The sequence below is a fragment of the Malus domestica genome, chromosome 14 (genome assembly GCF_042453785.1).
Source record: "Malus domestica chromosome 14, GDT2T_hap1".
NCBI classification, from domain to species: domain Eukaryota; kingdom Viridiplantae; phylum Streptophyta; class Magnoliopsida; order Rosales; family Rosaceae; genus Malus; species Malus domestica.
The window spans coordinates 20,685,339-20,709,030 of NC_091674.1; the positions used below are offsets into that span (position 1 = coordinate 20,685,339).

Consider the following 23,692-nt stretch of genomic DNA (forward strand, 5'->3'; position numbering starts at 1 on the left):
TGATATCTTCATTAGCTTTTTAGACTTATCTTTTTTTTTTTTTTTTTTTTTCATTTGTATGACATTTTTATTTAGAATTGTCCTGGAGCACTTGATGAAACTCTCATACCAGTAACAATAACAGCTAAGGAAAGACCAAGATATCGAGATAGAAAGGGTGATATATCCACTAATATGTTACGAGTTTGTTGTCCAGATTTAAGATTTTTTTATGTGTTACCTGCATGGGAAGGCTCTACATCTGATGCTCATGTTTTGCATGATACTTTACATAGGAGTAACCAGTTTCATGTTCCAAATGGTAATGTATGATACCAATTAACTCTATATTAGAAAGAAAAAAACTTTAAAATATATCTAAATTTGTTCTCTAAATTTTTTATTGTAGATAAATATTATCTTGTGGACGCTGGCTATACTAATGAACACCGTGGAACTAGATATCACTTGAAAGAATGGGTTGGAAACTGTCGACTTGAAAACTACAGAGAGCTATATAATTTGCGTCATTCAAGGGCAAGGAATGTTATTGAAAGGGCATTTGGATTGTTAAAAAATAGATGGAGCATATTACGCACACCATCCTTTTTTCGACATTAAAACACAAGTTAGGATTATAAATGTGTGTTGTATCTTACATAATTTAATTAGAACCAAGCAAGCTATTGATCCAATTTTAGAAGCTCAAGATTTACAATTTTTAGCATTTGTCAACTCAGAGTTGTTAAATTGTTCAACAAGAGAGGAAAATGAAAATAACTCTGATGGGATTACATCTGTTCATGTAACGCCCCGCCCCGAAATATTTATTTCGGAAAATAATATCGGTGATAGGCCCAAACTAAACTCTTATTTATTTAACTACCATTAATCGTGATTCTTTAATTAAATTCCTTAATCCCACACATGATCTATAACCATAATTCTCTTACCAACACATACGATTATATTTTCAATTTATCACCATTTTCTTCTCTTAGATCAAAATTTCCAACTAAAGATTAATTCTCGATTATTTAAGGTAGCATCTAACCCTGTTTGACTGCCTACGTACCCTTGAGCGGGATCAAACTTTTCGTAGTTCACATTTCAATTTCAAACCAATTCCTACGTACCCTTGAGCGGGATCAAACTTTTCGTAGTTCACATTTCAATTTCAAACCAATTCCAAAATTATTCAATTTATCAAAAAATCCAACATTCATGTTAATATCGAAACACATCAAATGGATACCAAATACATAATTGGAATATCAAAATTCACATAAAAAAAAAAACAGTGTCGGCTCACTAGCCACGCGCCGCCGCGGGTGAAGGTCGACCGCCCCGACTCGCCGGAAAATTTAACTATTTCCAAAAATTACCAAATTTTACAGGCAAGTAGATCTCAGTGAGGGGAGAAATTTTCATACCTGTGGCCAAGTTCAATTTGGTCGGGGAAGGCCCTGATTTCACTCAAACCCACCGATCCGTCACCTCTAGTGCTATGCCGTCCCTATAGTTATTTGGGCTTTGTTCTAGGCCTCAAGGCAAGTCTAATAGTGGTGGAGATGGATGGAGTTAGCTTTAAGTTTTGGTGATTCGAAGCCAAACCCGCTGCACCCCACCGTGCGGGTCTTCCTAAAATCAAACCATTTTCGTCAGTTTTTCGGATGAGAGTGGGAGAGAGAACGACTGGGTTCGAAGTAAGGATCATTTTGGCATCTATCTCGTCGTCAACGGTGGCTGAAATCGAAAGATATGGTCGGGTCGGGTCGAAAGAGGATTCGGGTTCCCCTCATTTTCCCTTCCCTCATTTCCCCTCATTTATTCTCTTTCTGATTGGTCCCTTCCCCATCATTTCTCTCCATTCTCTCATTTCTCTTTTTTTTTTTCATCTCAGTTGTCCACGTGCCATCACAGATAATGGCTTCAGAAATCTTGAGCCTTCTAGATCAAGCCAAAATTACAAAAATGTCCCTAACTTTAAACGTTAATAACTCTTTCGTTATAACTACATTTCATGAACGGTTTGCACCTACGCGTTTATGAGATCAAGCTCTATTCGAAAATATAAATTGTGACCTCGAACGATCTACGGATTTTAAATAATTAATTTCCAAACTTCACTATTCGTAACTAGTTTAATTAAAATCTAAATTCAAACAAATTAATATAAATTCTTGAAAAATAATATAAAATTTCAATAATACAATTACGTAAATTATAATAATTTCCGGAAACAAAATTTTAAAATTCCTCAATTAAATTTTCATAACCATAAATTGATTTATTTTCTATTTTCTCCACATATTCAGACTTATGAATATCTAATTCATATATTTAAATTTTCAGAGTATTACAATTCAAGCTACTGTCGAATGGACAGTGTTTCGTGATACATTGGATTGCAGATGTTCCACGATATCAAGCTCAGAGAGCTGCCAATAATTCCTAATGGAAAATTAGTTGCTTTTAGTTTGTGTTGTCATGGTGAATGTGGATTTCATATGAATACTATGGCTTTATGTGTTTCTTGAACATGTTATGTTTGATTTATAATGCTATTTTTTTAAAAGATAATGTGCGTGCAACTATGTCCATTATGTTATCATTTAATGTATGTCTATTTCAAGCAACTATACTCAAGTTTTTGTAGCTTAGTTCCATATAATTATGAATGTATAAATATGAGCTGATACTCGGATTGTTACTATGAATGTGTCTATGACTGACTTAACATCTCAATACTATATTTTTTATGTTAGGAGCAATGGAAGGATTTGATAGAAAACTAGTATGCAAACAAAAACCAAGGAGAAAGAAAGAGAACCAAGAAATTGAAAATGAAGGAGAGGAAAATAATTATTTTAGATGGAATGTAGATATGGAGCGTGCTTTGGTTGACATTCTTTGTGAAGAACAAAGATTGGGAAACAAAAGGAGATGGTGGTTGGAAGCCAACTACTTATAATTCTACTATAGCCATATTATTTACTCAATTTGATATTCATATAATTGCTGATAACATTTGAAATCGTGTGAAGTCTTGAAATATTTTTTATGCAATAGTGAGTGATATATTAAGTCAAAGTGGATTTAATTGGGATGCAACAAAAAAGATGATAAGTGTAGATGAAAACACTACAACTCAATTAAAGATGATAAGTGACTTAGTATATCACACTTATGCAATAGTTCGTTACCCCAATTGCAAGCCAACAACAACTTCAATGCATGGCATACGAAGATCAAGCTATTTAACTCTCTTGCATCTGCTTCAAACATTTCTCCTCTGTAACAATGCAAACACTACAACTCGTGGAAAGCTTCACACACTCTTGATCAAGACAGTGTGAAGCAAAACCAATTTATGGTGCCAACATGAGTTTCATCAAAGGAGTTCAACTACAATTCTCAAAAGCTTCACACATTCTTGATCAAGACAGTGTGAAACAAAACCAATTTATGGTGCCAGCAAGAGCTTCATCAATGGAGGGCAACCACAATTCTCAAAAGCTTCACACACTCTTGATCAAGACAGTGTGAAGCAAAACCAATTTATGGTGCCAACACGAGCTTTGATTGGTGCCAACAAGAGCTTCATCAAAGGAGTTCAACTACAATTCTCAAAAGCTTCACACACTCTTGATCAAGACAGTGTGAAGCAAAACCAATTTATGGTGCCAACAAGAGCCTCATCAATGGAGAGCAACCACAATTCTCAAAAGCTTCACACGTTCTTGATCAAGACAGTGTGAAGCAAAACCAATTTATGGTGCCAACAAGAACTTCATCAAAGGAGTTCAACCACAATTCTCAAAAGCTTTACACACTCTAGATCAAGACAGTGTGAAGTAGAACCAATTTATGGTGCCAACAATAGCTTCATCAATGGACGGCAACCACAATCCTCAAAAGCTTCACACACTCTTGATCAAGACAGTGCGAAGCAAAAACAATTTATGGTGCCATCAAAAGCTTCATCAAAAGAGTTCAACCATAATTCTCAAAAGCTTCACACACTCTTGATCAAGACAATGTGAAACAAAACCAATTTATGGTGCCAACAAAAGCTTCATCAATGGAGGGCAACTACAATTCTCAAACCTTCGAAGCAAATTCAAGACTGTTCGAAACAAATTCAATTTATATGGTTCATCCAAACCTTCGACTACTACAAGGTGTGACTTGCATCACAATCTCTTGCTCAACAGTGTGGAAGCAAAATTTGTATATGTTGTCTCTCCCACATTTTCAAATTTCTAGTTTCCCAAAAAAAAAAGAAAAAAAAAAGGGAAATTCAACAAAGCTTCATCAATGGAGGACAACTACAAATTCTCAAAAGCTTCACACTATCTTGATCAAGATAGTGTGAAGTAAAATCAATTCTTGGTACCCAACAAAAGCTTCACCATAAAAGTTTCACCAACAAAAGCTTCAACTCCAAAGCTTCACCAACAAAACCTTCACTAACAAAAGCTTCATCAATGAAGGACAACTACAAATTCTCAAAAGCTTCACACTATCTTGATCAAGATAGTGTGAAGCAAAATCAATTCATGGTACCCAACAAAAGCTTCAACTCCAAAGCTTCACCTACAAAGCTTCAACTCCAAAGCTTCACCTACAAAGCTTCAACTCCAAAGCTTCACCTACAAAAGCTTCACCCACAAAAGCTTCACCCACAAAAGCTTCACGCACCACAAAAGCTTCACCCATAAAAGCTTCACCAACAAAAGCTTTACCCACAAAAGCTTCCCCTACCACAAAAGCTTTACCCACAAAAGCTTCCCCTACCACAAAAGCTTCACCCACAAAAGCTTCACCCACAAAAGCTTCACCCACCACAAAAGCTTCACCCACAAAAGCTTCACCCACAAAAGCTTCCCCCACCACAAAAACTTCACCCACAAAAGCTTCCCCTACCACAAAAGCTTCACCAACAAAAGCTTCACCCACAAAAGCTTCCTCTACCACAAAAGCTTCACCCACAAAAGCTTCCCCCACCACAAAAACTTCACCCACAAAAGCTTCCCCCACCATAAAAGCTTCACCAACAAAAGTTTCACCAACAAAAGCTTCACTTACAAAGCTTCAACACAAAAGCTTCACACTATCTTGATCAAGATAGTGTGAAGCAAAATCAATTCATGGTACCCAACAAAGCTTCAACCTCAAAGCTTCACCTACAAAGATTCAACACCAAAGCTTCACCTACAAAGTTTTAAAAAATATATATATATATATTTTTTTTTTTCAGAAATTCGAAAATTCAAAAATTTGAAAATTCGAAGAAAAAAAAAATTCGAAAAAAAAATTGCCTAGGCCTCCTCGTCTTTAGGTCTAACAACTTTCATAACAAATATATATGAAGAAGGAGTTTTGGGCTACCACTTAGAAAGGAAATGCCTCATTCGTCAACTCATTCAACCAGAGACTTGGGGGACTCCTACCATATGTTACTGCACCTTGATACTCGGAAGTCTCACGACCACTTAGTGACTTGGATTTTTCAAGTCTTTAAACGAGAAGTTTTCCTTACTCGGGAAATTAAGGGAGCACTACCTCAACCTGCATGCTTCACTCACAAAGCTTCAACATACAAGCTTCAACAAAAGGAAAAATTCAAAGAACTTAGTGAAGAAGGCCTTGGTGTATTTAACACAATACGTTGAAATGAAGCAAAGCTTGTTTATTGATATCTCATATAAGTTACAAATATGTACATATACATGAATCAAAATAAACAAACAAGAGGGAGCCTTCATAAAGGTTGCTCAGGATAAGTCTCAGCAGTCAGCAGAGCCCCAGAAAGAGGAGGCACCAGAGGGTGATTATTCGGAGCCTCAGTACTAGGCAGAATCCCAGAAGGAGGAGGCACCGAAGGTTGATCATTTGGAGCTTCATTACGCGGTACAGCCCCAGAAGACGAAGGCAATAAATGCCTTTGGAACAAACCCACAAACCTCTGATGATCAAGTGAAATCTGACCTTCAGATTCCTGCAGCTGGTCGAGCTTCCTCTTCATGTTTGTAGCATAGTCATGTGCGAGCCTATGCAACTGTTTATTCTTATGCTTGAGCCCTCTGATCTCCTGTTTGAGACTTATCACTTCAGCCGCCAATGATTCAACTTGGCGGGTTTGAGCAAATAGGTGTTAGGCCATATTAGACACAGAACCTGCACACTGAACACTGAGAGCCAGAGAATCCTTAACAGCCAACTCATTAGACCGTTTGGAAAAGTAGTCTGTTATCTTTGAGAGTGAGAAGGTTCCTGGCCACCACCACAGCGGTCATATCATTCTTCATCACAGAGTCTCCAACGGTAAGAGGACCAGTAGGGGATAAGAAGGATGGACGCCATATGTTGTCTTGAGAAGGCATGGCTGCCTCCTCACCAAAGTTCAAATCAAAACGACGGTCGGATGGGCCAAACATTCTCAGAAATGATGAATGAGAAATGAGGTGCAATAAATCTCTGAAGTAAGGGGAAAATTCCTACAAGCAATAGCTCTCTGAATGTACTTCTTACACACAATTGGTGCCCTTATAAAAGAAAGGGCAACATGGCCGTTGGTTCAAAAATCGAAGAGGCACCACTCTTCGGATTCTGAAGAGGCACCAATTTCCACACACAACATCAACTCATCGGGTACCACAGATAACTTTGCCAAAGATCTCTGACAAAGTTTAGACACATAAATTTTGAAGGTCCAACTACCCTACTATTACCCATAAGGGTAAAGGAACAACACCACTGCTTGATAACTGGAAAGTCCCAATGTGTGTCAACCTCCGTGCTCTGTGGCAAGGCAGACTGACAAAAATGCCCAACCTGTACTCACATTCGAGAAAACACTCCCAACAAGATTGCTTTCTAAAAAATCGAAGAGACACTGCTATCCGAATCTCAAGAGTCAGACTCCCAACATGATTGCTTTCTCAAAAATCGAAGAGGCACCGCCCTTCAAATCTTGAGAGCCAGACTCCCAACAAGATTACTTTATCAAAAATCAAAGAGACACTGCTCTCCGAATCTCAAGAGTCAGACCCCCAATAGAATTGCTTTCTCAAAAATCAAAGAAGCACCGTTCTCTGAATCCCGAGAGCCAGATCCCCGACAGGATTGCTTGTTTAAAAATCGAAGAGGCACCGCTCTCCGAACTTTGAGAGCCAGATTTCCTTGGATAAAGCTTGTCTGCAATCTTCACACGCAACATCAGTTTTCCAGGTACCACATACCACTTTTTTCAAAGTGCTATGACAAAGTTAAAACACGTGAAGCTTGCAACTCTCACTACATTGTTATGACCAAGAAGGGTAAAGGAATATCACTACTACTTGTTGTTAGGGAGACTCCTATATATGTCGACCTCCATCCTCCACAGCCAGGCAGACCTGCAAATAAAAAAAATGCTCAACTTTTCTTCACATCCGAGAGGCCATTCTCAGCAGAGTCTCTCACAATACTCAGCTTTTTTTCCTCCCGATAATACCGCTGCAAACAAGCCATACCAGAGTAAGAGTATCTCATATCATCAGGGTTACAAGCAAAAGTATCCCATATCATGCATTTTCCCTGTCTTTTCCTTTGGCCTTGTTCTTACCTACAAGACAAGGAGAAAGAGAGCAATCAGTCAGCACTTGGAATCAAGCTTCCAGTCAGAAACTGACTGCCTGGAACCACTTGCCTGATTACTTACCTGGCATTGCTCTCGAGTACTCATCTTCAACATCTTATGCTTCCAGAAAAGATACCACATCTGCCTGAGGAACAGATAGGGCAAGTGAGAATGAGACAAGGAAGCATGTGAAGACAAGCGTAACAGAACATGTGTTGATACATCCAATACTTTGTCAACAGCAAAAGTATCCCATATCATTATGGTCGAACGTACTCTAGATTTGATGGACTTGTTTTGACCCTCAAATTCTTGAGTCAGCCTTGTACTCTGGAAGAAACCAGAAAACCCTTCAGCCCAGTTCAAGAATACGCCTGTGGAAAGTTACTTCTTCAAAAGTAAAAGTATCTCATATCATCTCTTCTCCATTTGCTTCTCCTTATCCTTATTGCTGTTTATGACACAAGGAGAAGGAGAACAATCAACGGGAAGCTGAAGTCAAACCTCCGATCCAGGTTGCTTGCTTGGAAGTCTGATTGCTTACCTTGTCTGTTACCTCATTCGGCAAATCTCCTAGCTCGGCGACTTGGGGGACTCCTACTATAGGGTTGTATTGCACTTGACCAAGCCCGAAACTACAAGTAAGCTTCAAGTGAAATTGATACATTACCTTGTGCATCTTCATCGGTTAAAGATACCACCCCTGAATGGAGAAAAAATACTTCCAGAGAAGATGCCACATCTACATATGAGACAGATAAGGCAAGTGAAAATGATATCACATTTCGGTACTTAGAAGTTTCGTGATTACTCAATGGCTTGGATCTTGCAAGTCCCCAATCAAGGAGTTTCCCTCACTCGGGAACTTAGGAGAGCACTGTTTGTACCATACTTGACCAATCCCGAAACAACTGAGCACCGGTCAACGTTATACCGTCAATGACCCAGAAGAGTTTCCCTTAAACCAAGAGGCCAATCACAGCGCGACACGTGTAGATATCAGAAGCCAATCATAGCCCAACACGTGTCAACATACACGTGTCAATGTCAGAATGAAACTAGAAACTCTCTTCTATAAATAGAGATCATTCTCTCACAATATTTCCTAATGTCATTTGTACTAAATCATTCACTAGTACTCACTAAAGGAGAGCTTGAACCTATGTACTTGTGTAAACCCTTCACAATTAATGAGAACTCCTCTACTCCGTGGACGTAGTCAATCTGGGTAAACCACGTACATCTTGTGTTTGCTTCCTTGTTTCTATCCATTTGCATACTTATTCACACTAGTGATCGGAGCAATCTAGCGAATGTCACAAACTTAACACTTTCTGTTGTACCAATGTCCTCACTGATTTTGTGCATCAACAAAATTCTTTTAATTGTTCTTATACTTATGGTTTGCTTTTTGATCTTTTATGTTTTGATTGGTAGTCACATGGTGGTGCTAAAAGATTTTGTTGGAAGGTCATTCCAAACTGGGATGATATAGTGGATTTATGTGACAAAGATAGAACCATGGGTGAGGGTGCTAAAATAGGTGTAGAAGCTGTTGAGATTATGACTCCTCCGCATGATGAACCTGATCATATAGATTTGGTTAGTATTGACATTATTAATGAGATTTCACCTAGTTCAGCCAATGGCCAAAAGACTCAAAGTAAGAGAAAGCCTGTTTTGTTGATGTGCCTCATACAAAAAGAAAATCAACCACCCCTAAAGATATGATTGCAGATTCACTTGCCAAGATGGCTTCGTACTTTAAAGACTATATTTTTGCAGACACAAAGAAACTTGATCCAACAGAGGTATATGATGAAGTAAATGCAATACTAGATCTCAGCGAAGAAGAACAAATCAAAGCATATGCTTGGTTGATCGAAAATGACAAGCAATTTGTAAGGTTGAAGACACTCCCAATTGAGAAGAAAAAGAATATGGTATTATTGCTTACTTCACGAGGCGCATAAGATTGTTGTAATTATGTTTCTCATTTTAGTGTTTTTCAGTACGACATTTAGAATAAAAGTCTTGCATGTCACAAATCTTTGTTGACATTTGCAAGTGTGCTTTACATGGATTTTCTTACTTCAATCAACTCTTATCATATTATTGCAGACCTTTGAGAAGTTCTTAATTGTTGAAAAATTTAGACTGTTTTCCTTTAGTGCGGGTTTGGTAGCTTCAATTTTTGGTTTGATGACCTTTATCATTGATGACTTTGTTACCAGTTGAACATTTTTTCTTTTTTGAAATTTGTATTCTTCTATGGAATAAAAATTCTAGGGAATATCCAAACAATGAAATTTGTAATTCCCTTCATTTTGCAATTTCCATGTACCCAACATCCAAACAATGAAATTTCAATTGCCGGGTTTCAATTGCTGGGAATTGTAATTCCCGTCATTTAGAATTCTATGAAAATTTAGAAATTCTCCATCCAAACATAGTGTTAGAGTACTTTTGAAACCCCGAACCAATTTCACCAAAAACACTTTTAGTCATTTTAAAAATACTTCCAAACAAGCTCTAAAACTTTATAATGTCTTTTAGGTCTTCACAGTAGTTTGAGTAACTGTGGTATATATAAATATTAGACGGTTTGAGTTTGATACCTATAACACTACTACTATAACAATGTGTGAGTTTAATATATTAGTATCACACTCATGAGTTAAATATATTTAGTATCACACTCAAATTTTTTGGCCTATTATAGGAGCGTGATTCCTATATATATTCAGTATATTAGTATCACACTCATTTTTTCCGACTCACTATTAGAGTTTGAGTCCTATATGAGTTAAATATAAATATGGTGTAATGAACAAAAATGACGAAGAGGAGAAAAATGAAAGCGGCTCTTAGAGATTAGTCCTTATCAAAGATAATTTTTAGAATATAACCTAAGAGGTTTTCAGTATCTAAAAAATATCCTTTATTTCAATTCACCATGACATGTCACCTATACAAATACCAAAGTTTTTACCACTATTTACATGTCTGCCATCTTAAATGTTAGAACTGTAACCTCAAATTTTCTGTTCTCAGATTCGTAACAGTCCAGAGATTGAGAGAGATATGGGGGGAGTCGTTTTTATCTGATGGCCAGTTGAAATCACGACATTAAAACGGCTTGAATTGTACCTATAATCAATGAAAATTTTCAAATTTTCAAACAGGCTGTCTACTCTCACAAAATAGTATTTCAGTTGTTGTAATTGTTTGGACCCTTGCTCCACGAAAATCTGTTTGAAGCTACGATTGTTCGACTTCCTCGATTTGTTGCCGTCGTCAGGACCCATGAATCACTTGTAAGCTACTATTTATACTTTTCTTTTGTCGTAATCATAACCTATATGGTGTGGAAAATGTGTTTAGCTCCATAATCAACACACTGGTTGATACTTGTATAGCTTGTTGGTATGGTTTGTGATGAGTCCATATTATACTATATATTTTACCCTAATCTTAGTAACAATTTATTGGTTACTATGTGTGAATTTTGATACTTTGAATTATATTTCTAATGTAGGACATTAAATTTCCTCTTGAGCAAAAAGTGATCAAACAGATGAATTTTGGAGCGATTCTAATTGGAGGATGTTCGTGAGTGTTTCAAGATGATTTTATCAAAATTCCAGATTTTTCTATCAAGCCGTTTGACCGTGGCAATGAAATAAAGGCCCAGCCGCAGCTTTCCCAGATTGACGTTTTTGGACGTTTTGGGTATTTTGGAGGTAAAGATGGCATATTTTGAGGAACATTCATTCCGAGGATTTGTAGGGGATGTCTTCAGCTTTCAAAAGAGATATTTTGGGACCAAATTGGAGTTCATTTGGTTGGTCAAAAGTCTGATTTTCTGAGAAGTCCGAATTTTAGTTCAAATAGGAAACCTTTTATTTTATGTTTCCTAGTTTTATTCTAAAACCTTTTCTATGAGGGTTTTAATTTGGAGTAGTATAAATAAGGCTTTTTAGCTGTTAGGGTTTTGGAGGGAGAACGCACGCATTATTTTGGAGAACTTCAGACTTTTTACCTACAAGGTGTTTTCACTCATTTTTCTAGTTAATGATATTTTATTTAGTTTTTATTATGATTGTTCGTAACTAAGTTCTTTTGCTAGGATGAAGCCACGAGCCTTAGCATGAATATGTGATTTTATTAATTTGCTTATGAATGGATGCATGCTTGCTTTGAATTATTAATCACCGCTATTAAACTATCTAATTGTCTTAGTGATTTACGACCATTAGGGTTTTTAGACAAGTAATTTGATGCAATTTTTGTTAGAACATCACCCTGAAATTGAGGAGGGCTTCTTGTGATTAGTAATTGTAAGTTCACTTAAGGTGAATATCACGCTCTTAAGGGTTGCATGGTTTTTCAAAGAGTTTTCACAAAGCTTAATGAGTCTTGCATGTTTATATTTGATATGAACATCACAGATGGGTTGCATGTTAGATATATGTTTTCGCTTGAACATCACGAGGAAAATATGTATTAGGAAAACCTAACCTTCAAAGCATGTATGTAGAAATTCATAAGTAATTGGTAGAATTGCATATGATTGTTAATGGTGACAGCAGGACCCTAGTGTTTAAATTATTTTCCAAAACCTTTTTCTTTTGCTTTCTTTACTTTGCCAATTAATTAAATTCGTTTTTATTATTTTAAATTCCAAAATCAACCTTTTTGAAACTTTGTTCTAAATAATTAGCTAATGATTAGTTTAAATACAAATTATTCATTCAATCCTTGTGGAAAATGACCTTACTTGAGTTGCTATACTATGATAACTTTGTACTCTTGCAAGTATGTTTAAGTGTTTTTATCCCTACTTTTGTAGGTGGTAAAAATCGTATCAGTTTGCATGTATTGGTCCGATAAGCTTCATTGTTTTAGCAAGAATTGATTTTTACAATACACACCATGTGTTTGTTGAAATGCCTCTATGGAGATTTTGCATATGTTGGTTCTTGTTTCATTCGGTACGGTCAATTAGGTCCCCTTCATTCGGTACGGTCAATTAGTTCCCTTTCATTTGGTACGTTCAGTTAGGTACATTTTGTACGTTTACGTGTAATTGATTCGGTATGGTCAATTAGGTTGTGAATTCAATTACTTACATTATGATGTTTAGGTCTGTTTGATTTGGTAAGCTCAATTTGGGCACACTTTCAAATAATTATGTTTATAGTGTAGGTCCAAACAATTCGGTATGAAAAAAGTTGGTAACATTTGTACTAATTAGGTTTGAATCACCTGAGGACTTATTTAATCCATTTTGTTGTAATACCTGATGCATTTCAATCATTTTGTAAACCCTTATGCTTTTCCATATTGTATGAATTCACAGGTTACATGAATTATGGCATGAAAGATGAGGAGTGAATATTCATTCCTACAATACAGGTCTAACATGGGGATTTTTGCAGAAGCCTACCAACAATTTCAAAATCATATCAAACCTATCCACCTAGAGCTTATGGAGAGGACACCATTTTGGGGTTTGTTCAAGACATACAGAGAAGGCATTGTGACATATGATGCATGGAAGAACGACTATGATGTTATTGATATACTAGAGACATATAATAGGGATCTTAAATGCTTTGGTATAGGTGGTAAACGCTTGACGATAACAGTTGCAGGTATTGCTGCCATTTTTGGATTACCTAAAGAAGGAAAAACAATTGAGCATGGGACACGATTGTCAGGACCTAGGATGAAATTCATGAAAAGAAATTTTGGCAACCTTGAAAGGTTGACCAAGACTGCTGTGAAAAGTAGGATGATTGAAGCTTGCAAAGGTAGCTCCAAATATAATCCCAAAGACTTTGTTCGTCTCGTATGTATCTACTTTTGCGTGGCTCTCCTATTTTGCAACACAAACATCATAATATCTTGGAAACTTGTGAGTTACTGTGAAGATGTAAACAAAATGAAGCAACCATCTAACTGGTTATGTTGTAGCTCTACCTGTAAGTTCTTTTCACCAACATTTCAATATATTAGTTACTTTGATTGGTTGATTGATTGATTGATTGATTTAATTATATTTTGTTTGTACAAGTATTGGTTATGTGAGAAGACCCACATCATTAGCCCAATTCATGGAAGGGAAAACATGACCCCCAAGTTTCGTTCGTTGGAATTTGGTAGCACTACATGAGTTCTTGGATGAGGTTGACCTACGAACAACGGAGGTACGATGGCTAAACACTTGTTTTCAATTTGTCAAATCATTGGGTCATAATTCAACATCATTAATTTACAAATGAGCAATAGTTCATATATTATTTTGAACTTGTATTGCAGTCATATGAAGAATCAAGTGAAGATGTAAATGCAATACCAAAGACATCGAACCAAGTAACAACACAGTAACTTCACACCTCGAACAATTTGGTACTTAGTTCCAGGCATCCCACAACAAAATCAGCAGCTGACATCACACCAACCACGTACCAGAAGATAAGAAATAGTTTCACCAGCGAATGGGTTTCAATGGGGGCAGTAATGGGAACGAAAGAGTCAGTGTTGAAGTCACACCAAATCATACTTCTGAGAACAAAGCACCTAGTAGCATGAGAAGTTCTATGTCAAGCAAGATAGGTCCAAGTTTTGACAACAATGCAAATGAAAAAGCTTAGCCCTTGATAATGGTCAACAACATGGAGAATTTCCAAAGGGAGAATGAAAAACTAAAAATCGAGTTGTCCCAATTGAATATCAGGTGTGAGGTTGCTGAAGTAACTATTGATTTACTGTCCAAATCAGTCAACATTGCTGAAAGTTCAAATGTACTTGAAGCTGAGAACCACACATTAAGAAAGGAAATTGCGGGATTACGTAATGGTGATCCTGAAATTGGAATGCCACCTCAACGATCCATGGTAAGAGGACTAAAAATAAACAACAAAAGGTGGTCTTCGAAGATTTTGAATGTGAACCTTTGGTCAAAAGGATACCAACGAACCGTTCAAAAGGGAACTTTTGAGCAAAAAAAAAAAATGGGGGGGGGGAGGGGGGAGTCTGATGCATTGAAAAACAATAATCGTCATGCATGCTGGATTACGAAGAGGCCAAGTCCAAATATCATTGAAAAAATAATAATTGTCATGCATGCCTGAATACGAAGAAGCCAAGTCTATCAAAAGCTATATGTGTTCATAGGTGCTGCACAGCAGCTGTACTTGACCAAAAGTTAAAAGCAACAGCCATGCTCGAATAATGGTACAACTATCCACTGAATAGTATACGGGTCTCCCATCTTGGAAGGATTTGGTTTGTCATGAATCCATGGTACGAGCCCAAGAAAGGACTAATCACTAGTCTTTTGCATGAATTTGGATGCATATGTGGAACAAAATAATAATAATAATAATAATAATAATAATAAAAATAATAATAAAGATGCATAAAGTTGCACATCAAAACTAAAGGGATAAAAAATCCCACCATTTTGTATGAAGATATCAGGCAAGCTTCCAAAGCAAAGAGTCTCCACCAAAAGACACCTGCAACAAATCAAGAATAAAACAAAATATATCAAATGAAGTTGCGGAATGTTCATTCAAATCCAAGCAAAACGAAAAAGTATGAAGCCTTACTGACCGTTATGTTCTTCTCTCCAAAAAATAACAAACAGTAAAGCATGGTACGGGAGAAGCTCGTGCAGAATAACTGATCAAAAGAATTCAAAAAGGGTTTGGAACTTATCTAAAACCACTAAAATGGGGGAATTAGAATTCTTTTCTCTGTTAGCCACCTAGCATGAGATAAACCCCTAAATAAAAAATAATAAAATAAAATAAAGAGAAGTTCGCAACAAACAAACTTCTCAAAAGAAAATATGAATGTTGCCCACGTGAAGAGTTTGGACTTGGAAATCCAAGTCGTACAATGCATGCATATAATGTCCCCCATCAAATTAAATTCTTTTTTCAAACAAATTGCCACGCTAAGACGAGATGACTTCACTTTCGGTCAGAGAGAAGTAACGTGGAACAAGGACTTCCTATTTTTTCTGCAAAATGTGGGAGATTGCACAGTTAGTGGGAGAAGTTAAGAGAAAGTGGCGAAAGACATGGCCACCATCTCCCCCACGTAAAAGCTCTAGAGCCCTCCTAGGATGCCTATAAATAGGCATCAACTGCTAGGAACGAAACAAAAAAGAAGAAGAGAGAAGTGACTCTGCAGAAATTAGGAGAGAAATCAAAGAGGTGAACTGTTGCGGAAATTCAACGAGAAAAGGCAAACAGAGAAGAGGATACATAGGAGCAGGAAAAACTACAAAGCATTCAAAGGTATAGCCATTTCATTCTTTTTAATCTCTTTCTGGGTTGGTTCTTTCTTCTGCTCTGTAGGAGGAAAAGAAGCACTTTGCTTCTTCAACTTTGTTCATTCCCCAATGCAAGGAAAAAGATGAGCTATGAAAATTCCAAAAGTAACCACCGACGCAAGTCCGTCTGAACAACCATCGACTTCTACACCGCAGATTCAAGTCGTCAATCACTAACACTTCGACAAACACCAATGAATACATTTGCACCACAATTGCTGACGTTAAACGGAAGACCAAAATGACGTAGCAGCCATGCCGCAGTCCTCATCCCTTTTTGCCCAACTTGCCGCTGTGACGCCGCCGAACACCATCACTTCACACAACATCAACAGCCACAGCAGCCACGTTGTCCTTAAGCCTAGCGTCACAGCATGCTTCATTTTCTTGTCGACGGCGTAAAAGAAGGTGGCCATGAATGAAGTCTTCCGCCGTGAGAACAACAACCGCATTGGCTGCCGAAGTTGAAATGGTTGCTGCTGCTCCGTTTTAGGAGCTTAGTTCAAAGAATTTAGCGGTTGCTGCTACTCCGTTTTAGGAGCTCAGTCCAAATAATTTGGTGGTTGTTGCTGCTCCGTTTTAGGAGCTCAGTCCGAAGTTGAAATTGTTGCTGGTGCTCCATTTTAGGAGCTCAGTTCAACGAAACGGAACTCAGTTCAAAGAATTTGGTGGTTGTTGCTGCTCCGTTTTAGGAGCTCAGTTCAAAGAATTTAGTGGTTGCTGCTGCTCCGTTTTAAGAGCTTAATCCAAAAAAATTTAATGGTTGCTGCTGCTCCGTTTTAGGAGCTCATTTCGAAGAATTTGGCCTTTACTGCTACTCCGTTTTAGGAGCTCATTGGAAACCTCGAGTGAAGAGGAATATGACTCAAAGAATTTGACACAAAATTGGAGAAGGAAGTCACACTAAAAAGAAGGATGCTTTCAGCAAAGAAAAAAAAAACAAACCCCGTCGCAGCTGTCGTCTTAAAGTTAAGAAGAAATAGAGGTTGCTGGCAAAAAAAAGAAGAAGAGGCAAAACCCTATTTTGAACTTGAAAAGCTTACATTCAAAAAAAAAAGGAGAAAATAAAGCTTGGTGAAGGACACTCACGTAAAGTCAAAAAACGGAAAAGCCATCTCAAAGATTTTTTTTTACAAAGTTGTTGTGCTACTCTGCCACTTGCTTTTATGTTTTCATTAAACAATATGAAAACAAAGACTCGTTGAGTCTGCAATCTGTTGTGCAAGAGACAAAAGTCAATAACAAAAAGAAAGAGAGCAAGCATGGAAACGAAGTGACAAAGTACCAAAACCGAGAAGAAGAAAGAGGGAAAAATGGATTATTCTACTACATCCACTGGGTAGTTTTAAAAACTCAAAAGAAAAGACCAAGTCAAACGAGTCTTTCACAATGGAAAAGGCTCCAACTTTCATGCTTTTAGAATCATATTTCAACTAGGATTAAAATCCTACAAAATCCGATGGCTTCCATCAAGTTAAAATTAAACATGGAGCAAGAAATGATACCAAGCCAAAGATACTACACGGAGCCAAAGTCAAAATATTAGTGAATTAATTTCACTTAGGCACTCAAATGGCACAAAGTCGTTCTCCAAATTTAACTGGCATAAAGCCACAACAAGTTTCAAAAGGGCACGAAGCCGTATCAAATCTCAAATGGCATAAAGTTGTATCAAGTATCAGAAGGCACAAAGTCGTAACAAGACTTAAATGGCACGAAGCTACATTTTGCTCCTCACGAGCATGAGCTAAAACTACATAAGGCATCAAAAGCTCCAATGGCTTAAATTCCACGCCTACAAGAGCCTAAACTGCACAAGGCATTAAACACTCCAATGGCGCAAAGTCCTCACCCACATGAGCTAAAACTGCACAAGGCATCAAATCCAAACAAGTATCAAGCATACAAGGAACTACGAGTGACTTGATCCCTCAATGAGGGTACGTAGGCAATCTAGGGCTCCACCTAGATGCAGTCACAAAATAAAATAAATATCCAAATCCTCAAGTTACGATTTATTCATATTAGAATCAAAGGGTATTCCTTTCCCAAAAGAAAGGTTGTAATTAATAGGCACGTAGCCTAGAATGGGTCGAATTCAAACTAATAAAACCCTCTTTGAAAAAATGAACGAGGGTGAAATTGTGTCTAGTGAATTATTTGTTTACATATTATGTACAATTTTTGCTCAACAGGAACTGTGATGGGTGTTCACTTGTGATAAAAAAAAACATTGGTTTCATTATTGAAGATAGAGGTGTTGGTTATAACCAAGCCAATTTAATTAAAAAGAGGAAGCATGAATCTGTTGAATACTACAACAACAAAATAGATGGTACGGACTATAATGAAAATATTCAAACCATGGTTGAGGACCGCAAAAGGAAAAACCAATGGCTACACTAAACCCCTCACTTGACATATTGAGTAATAATGTTGGAAAATGCCTAGATAGAAAAGACATGGAGAAACTTGACAAATATCTTAGAAGCACTTATGTTAATTGTTTTAATGCCATGTTGCATGCACTTTATATTTGATGGAATATATTATGTCAAAAAATATTTTCATGTTTGTTCATATGGTTCAACCAAAGTGAACTGTTGTGGGAGGGTGATATGGCTGCTGTATTCAAACAATATGTTGAGTTCTTGCTAAAAGAATTAGCACCGTGCACCTGTGTAAGTTTATATATATAAAAAGGAGTTAGTACCTTCAAAAGTAACGTATTACTTGTTGGCATTTATAACTAGTTGAATTGATTTTCAATATGACAAATGTACCCAGAATATCAATGCATTTTTTGGGATACTTTCAATCCGCTAGTCACTAGATCTAACAAGGAAAATGAAATCGTTGTTTATGCCCACACATTGTTGGGTAAGAGTATGAGTCATATTTATTAATGGTTGAAAGTAAAAACTGACATGGTTTTAGTAGTCAGTACCAAGGATACAATGCATATTTCCTTAATTTTCTACTTTAAGTTTGGTCGTTCCAGTGGCTATTTAGGTTTACTCAATTAGGTCAGATTCATTAGTTTGAATTTGCATAAAATTGGTATCTTCTGTTTTTGTCTTTCATATATTTTTTTTATGAATCTCATTAATATAGCTTACTCATTATTGATTGTAGGAATACATGATACGTGGTGAAATCCAACAACTGGATATGTTGATACCAAATCACTAACATCGGTACTTGGGTTACAACATAAAACCGTGACTAAATTTTTGAAGCGGAATCAAGCAAATGAAAGGTTGGCTTTTACAACAGAAGTGGTAGAAAAAATGGTTAAAAGGAGAGGGAAAACCATAATAGTGAGGGAGCCATTGAAAAAGGGGGAAAAGGAAACATATAATTTTCTGAGCCATACAAGTACAGAGTATCCCCTTTCCTTGAGCCCAGTTTGTCCACAACATGGTGAATCATCGTACGTGTTCTAAATTCTCCTCCCATTCAAATTGTTTTACAGTGTACATGTACTAGTGTTTGATATTCATTTGATGACTCTCAAGGTTGATTGTGATGTGGCTATTATGTACTACATACAACATTTAGCAGAGGAAGACCACTAAAAGGCATTTTTGAGAAGGGTGAACTTACAAAGATGAGGGCAAAGATCATAAGCATGATGCTAAATGCACGGAGAGGGAGATGAATGAAGTAGTTGGAGTTCTAGTTACATTTCATCAATGGTCATAGTATGTTAGTGTTGAACATCTTTGTTGGAACAAGTATTATCGTAACTTTTTTTTTTAATTATGAATTAACATTCACGAGTGTAATGATTAACGATTCCATATCTGGTATGAATTAAATTTTTGAGTTCATGATTTGATCAATTAGTTTGAGTTAATTTTGGTTTGTACCTACATGGTGCTTAATGTTTTGAACTTTTGATCACTTAGTATTATGTTGTGTGACACGAAGGCTGTCGAACCCACTTCTTTTGCTGCTGCATGACGTAAAAAACAATGAATCAGGTATCAAACTTGATGTCGTGTGCTTCATATTTTTCATAGTTTGCTATTTTAGAAATTTTGCAACTGCATGATTCATATGTTATTGTACCTTCTTATTTTTCATAGTTTGCTTTTTTTTTTTCGTTTTCACTTTGGATATAAAATTAAGCAAAATTTCATTTGTTTATTATTTAAAAAATAAAATGAAAAAGAAAATCGTTTTAATTAGCTGAAATCGAGGGAGTTCTTAACCATTGATTACAATGATACAATGGAAATGACAGATCTCTAATAATCATGGCATTATGAGACAAATTAACCATTGTAATTTGCAGAAAACAAGGGATTTCATTAATCATTACAATCAGCCAAATTGTGAGCACAATTAAATAGATTTGCCATTTGCTGTTTCGTAAAGAAAATTCATAACCATTGTAATAAAAAACATATTGTACTCATTATTGACATTCCAAAATTAATCAACATTGACCATTGAAATTCACACAATTTAATCATTCGTGAGCCATATACACTGAACCTATATGACTGTACCTAAACTTTCAAGGGCAACATGGATTGGTGTTGTCATGGATGACACCAAATTAACCATTGTTGCAATTGGAGAACTTATGTTTGCTCATATCTCTGAGCTTGATAATGACTTTTACAACAATGGGTTGCCAAGAAATTACAGAAAGGAAAACTAATATTTTCATGCGTACGATTTGGTATCAACGCTTGTGTAGGTGCAGTTGAATAAGTTTGGAAAAACTAAAATGAGACACCATTTCATTTAAAAGTAAATCTTTATTCTAAACTCTTTATTAATAATCAAATGGAAACATAGTTCCGAGAGTAACAAAACTAAAATCGTTGAAACAAACATAGTTCTATTGCCAAGATAAATTGAAAAGACAAGATCTCAAATTTGGGCTTAACATGTGCAGGAATTATGCTGCCCGATTCAATGACACTTCCCACATTTTATCGGCCTTGATTATTCACCAATTGATTTCATCCTCTTAAGCTTGGGCCTCCCATATTGTTTTTTGGTTAATGATGAATCCACAACAATTTCTTCATGTCCGTTAATATCATGCCTATCAATGTTCGGAATATGAAGACTTGCAGTATTCATCGGTGAAGAAATCTTCAACATAGTCATAAGGATTTCCGTCATCCTAGATAATCGCAGCCACTGCATGCTCACACGGAAACCCTTTGATTTGACATTGATAACATGAACAAAAACGCCTTTGCAAATCCACCATCATTGAAATGTTACTGTGTATGTCAAAAACAGATAGACTTGACTTGCTAATTTCCTAATGCCTACCAACTTCCAAAACTTGATTAAGATGCTCTTCCATCTTAGGGCATAGAAATGTATTCCAATTATGTGTTGCTCAGAACCGTTCAGAGTTCCTTTCCATCATCTTCACTCTAATACCATCAACCAATTGATAAATGAGCATAGGTCGTTCTTCAAATATCCAAGAATTAAAAGATTCCGCAACATTAGACCACATTTCTCCGTACCTATATAAGGGAATGGTGATTAATGTATGAACCTCATTCCATAACCAAAGATGAAAGAGAAAATAAAAACTGAAAAATGCACATACCTGGCACCTTCAAAAAAAGCATTGGACCAATTTTCTTTTGGAAGACTATCCAAGAAAGTTCTCATTACAAATCCACCTTCATCCCTTAAAACCCTTAGGTGCATATCAAAAGCTTCTGAGGTAGGTGCATAAGCACACTTGCAAAACAAATGCACAATATAGTCCTTGAAAATTTTGCCACAACCAGTAGGATATTTACCGAAGACATTTCTTTTCAAATGTTCCAAACAAAAAGCATGATGACTATGCGGAAAAACTGTAGCCATAGACTCAAGCAACCCCTTATTCCTATCTGAAACAAAAGTAATTGTCCGTTCTTGCGGTGTCAACATATAGGACAATTGCTCCATGAACGACTTCCAATTTTCTTCTTTATCAAGATCAACCAATGCAAATGTACATGTTGTAACCACAAAGTATATGGAACTATCATGTTATGTTGCGTGTTTATTATTTGATTATGTGTACCTTACTTACAATAATGGGAACACTACATGAGTTGTCTAAGGTTTTTGTGGGTGAGTGTTCGAGGCCATAGCTTATTAGTTGTTCTTATGATACGTGCAATTTAATATTCTAGTAGATAGGTTATGGGTTTCTTCTACTCAGCGTCTTGGGTCCAAAACGCCCCATGTCCGAAATTATTGTAATAGTTTCCAATCTTCCACTCTCCCTAATAATAATAAATTCAAATAAAACATAAAAAAATGTTTACTTGGAATAAATATTTATTAGAAATTTAGTTCCTAAATTCATATGTGTTAGTAAAAACATGAATATTGGAATTATTCTAATTTCAATTGGTGTTTACGAATGCACAAAATAAAGAAAATTTTGTTCTTACATTATAATCAGTAATTTAATACTTGAAAATATCATTCTCACATTATAATAAGTAATTAGTACTTGAAAATTGACTTGCTCTTTCTTGTATGAATGTTATAAAAAACAAAGTTATGTGTTCAGATGAAATTTTGAAAAATCACATACCTCACTTTGATGCAGGATATCTCATTGCTCATTTGCATGCACTGCTCATTTTTTACTTTTTCTTACTGGTTTTGAAACCCTTATGCCTCATTCTTCATTTTCTCGCTCGTAGATCATTGACAACCTCTGTTTTGTGAAACATTGAAAGAACGACCAAATGTCTAAATATGAGATTTGATGAGTTTGAACGGATGTAGATGATTGGTGTGAACATATGATGTAGTTTGAAGGCTTTTTATGGAGAATTCATATGATATTAGAAGATCAGATCAGGACATGTGACACAAGGAAAGTTGTTGACAACTTATTAAAAATCTAAGGGAAGATGTTTAATAGCTAATGACACGTGGCCCGACGAGAGTGGTTAATTGATAATCGAAGCCAATAATGATACGTGAAGGATCAACAAAGCATGTTGGGTCATACAAATATAAATTTATAATTTTTAAACCCAACAGTCAAGGAGGGCAACTAAATTCTCACTTTAGTGTACGGATTTTTTCACTAGCACTTCAGTGGAGGATTAGACCTTCAAATTTACAAAGTGAATAAATTGATTCAATTTCAACAGTATATATGCAATATGAAAAAAATTAAGACCTCGTTTTAAAACGAATCTTAAACTTGAAAAGTGTGAAATATAATTTGCCTGAAATTATACAAAAAACTGATGTTCTTCATACTATTCTAGATACAAGAAAATAATCGAGCTCTACATTAAAAGAATTAGCTTTAATATACAAATGATATTCTACATTAAAGGGAGGAGAAATGTTTGAACTAGAACACAATGAGTTAAAGAGTAAAACATTACCACCATGAATCTTAAAAAAAATACATTGCTCAAAAAGTATCACAGGGAATAAAAAACTACGAAAGAAGTGGGCCTCAATAAAAAAACCTCATAGGATAAAACTTCAAACAGAAAACAAAAAACCACTGATGGCAAACTAAAAATCATATAAAACTTTTATGCTTCTTCTATATGCAGTTCACGTTGTTGTTTTTTATCTAACTAACTAGTAATAGAATTCTCTTTGTCAACCAAAAGAGGATGAAAATACTATTTATTCTTTTATTGCAAAAAAAAAAATAATGGGCAATAATGTAATTTACAAAACCAAATTTTGTTGTTTTTTATTGAAGCCTCCTCTAC

The 23,692-nt window shown here is 36.1% G+C and overlaps 1 long non-coding RNA gene across 1 annotated transcript; it reads right to left on the reverse strand.

The window, feature by feature from the left end:
- Positions 1-14,033: 14,033 nt before the first annotated feature.
- On the reverse strand, positions 14,034-15,320 carry LOC139191332 (uncharacterized). The gene is made up of 3 exons (XR_011575351.1): positions 15,230-15,320; positions 15,074-15,132; positions 14,034-14,191 (listed from the first exon to the last, which is right to left on the reverse strand). It is a non-coding gene; the product is annotated as an uncharacterized lncRNA (long non-coding RNA).
- Between the last annotated feature and the right edge of the window lie 8,372 nt (positions 15,321-23,692).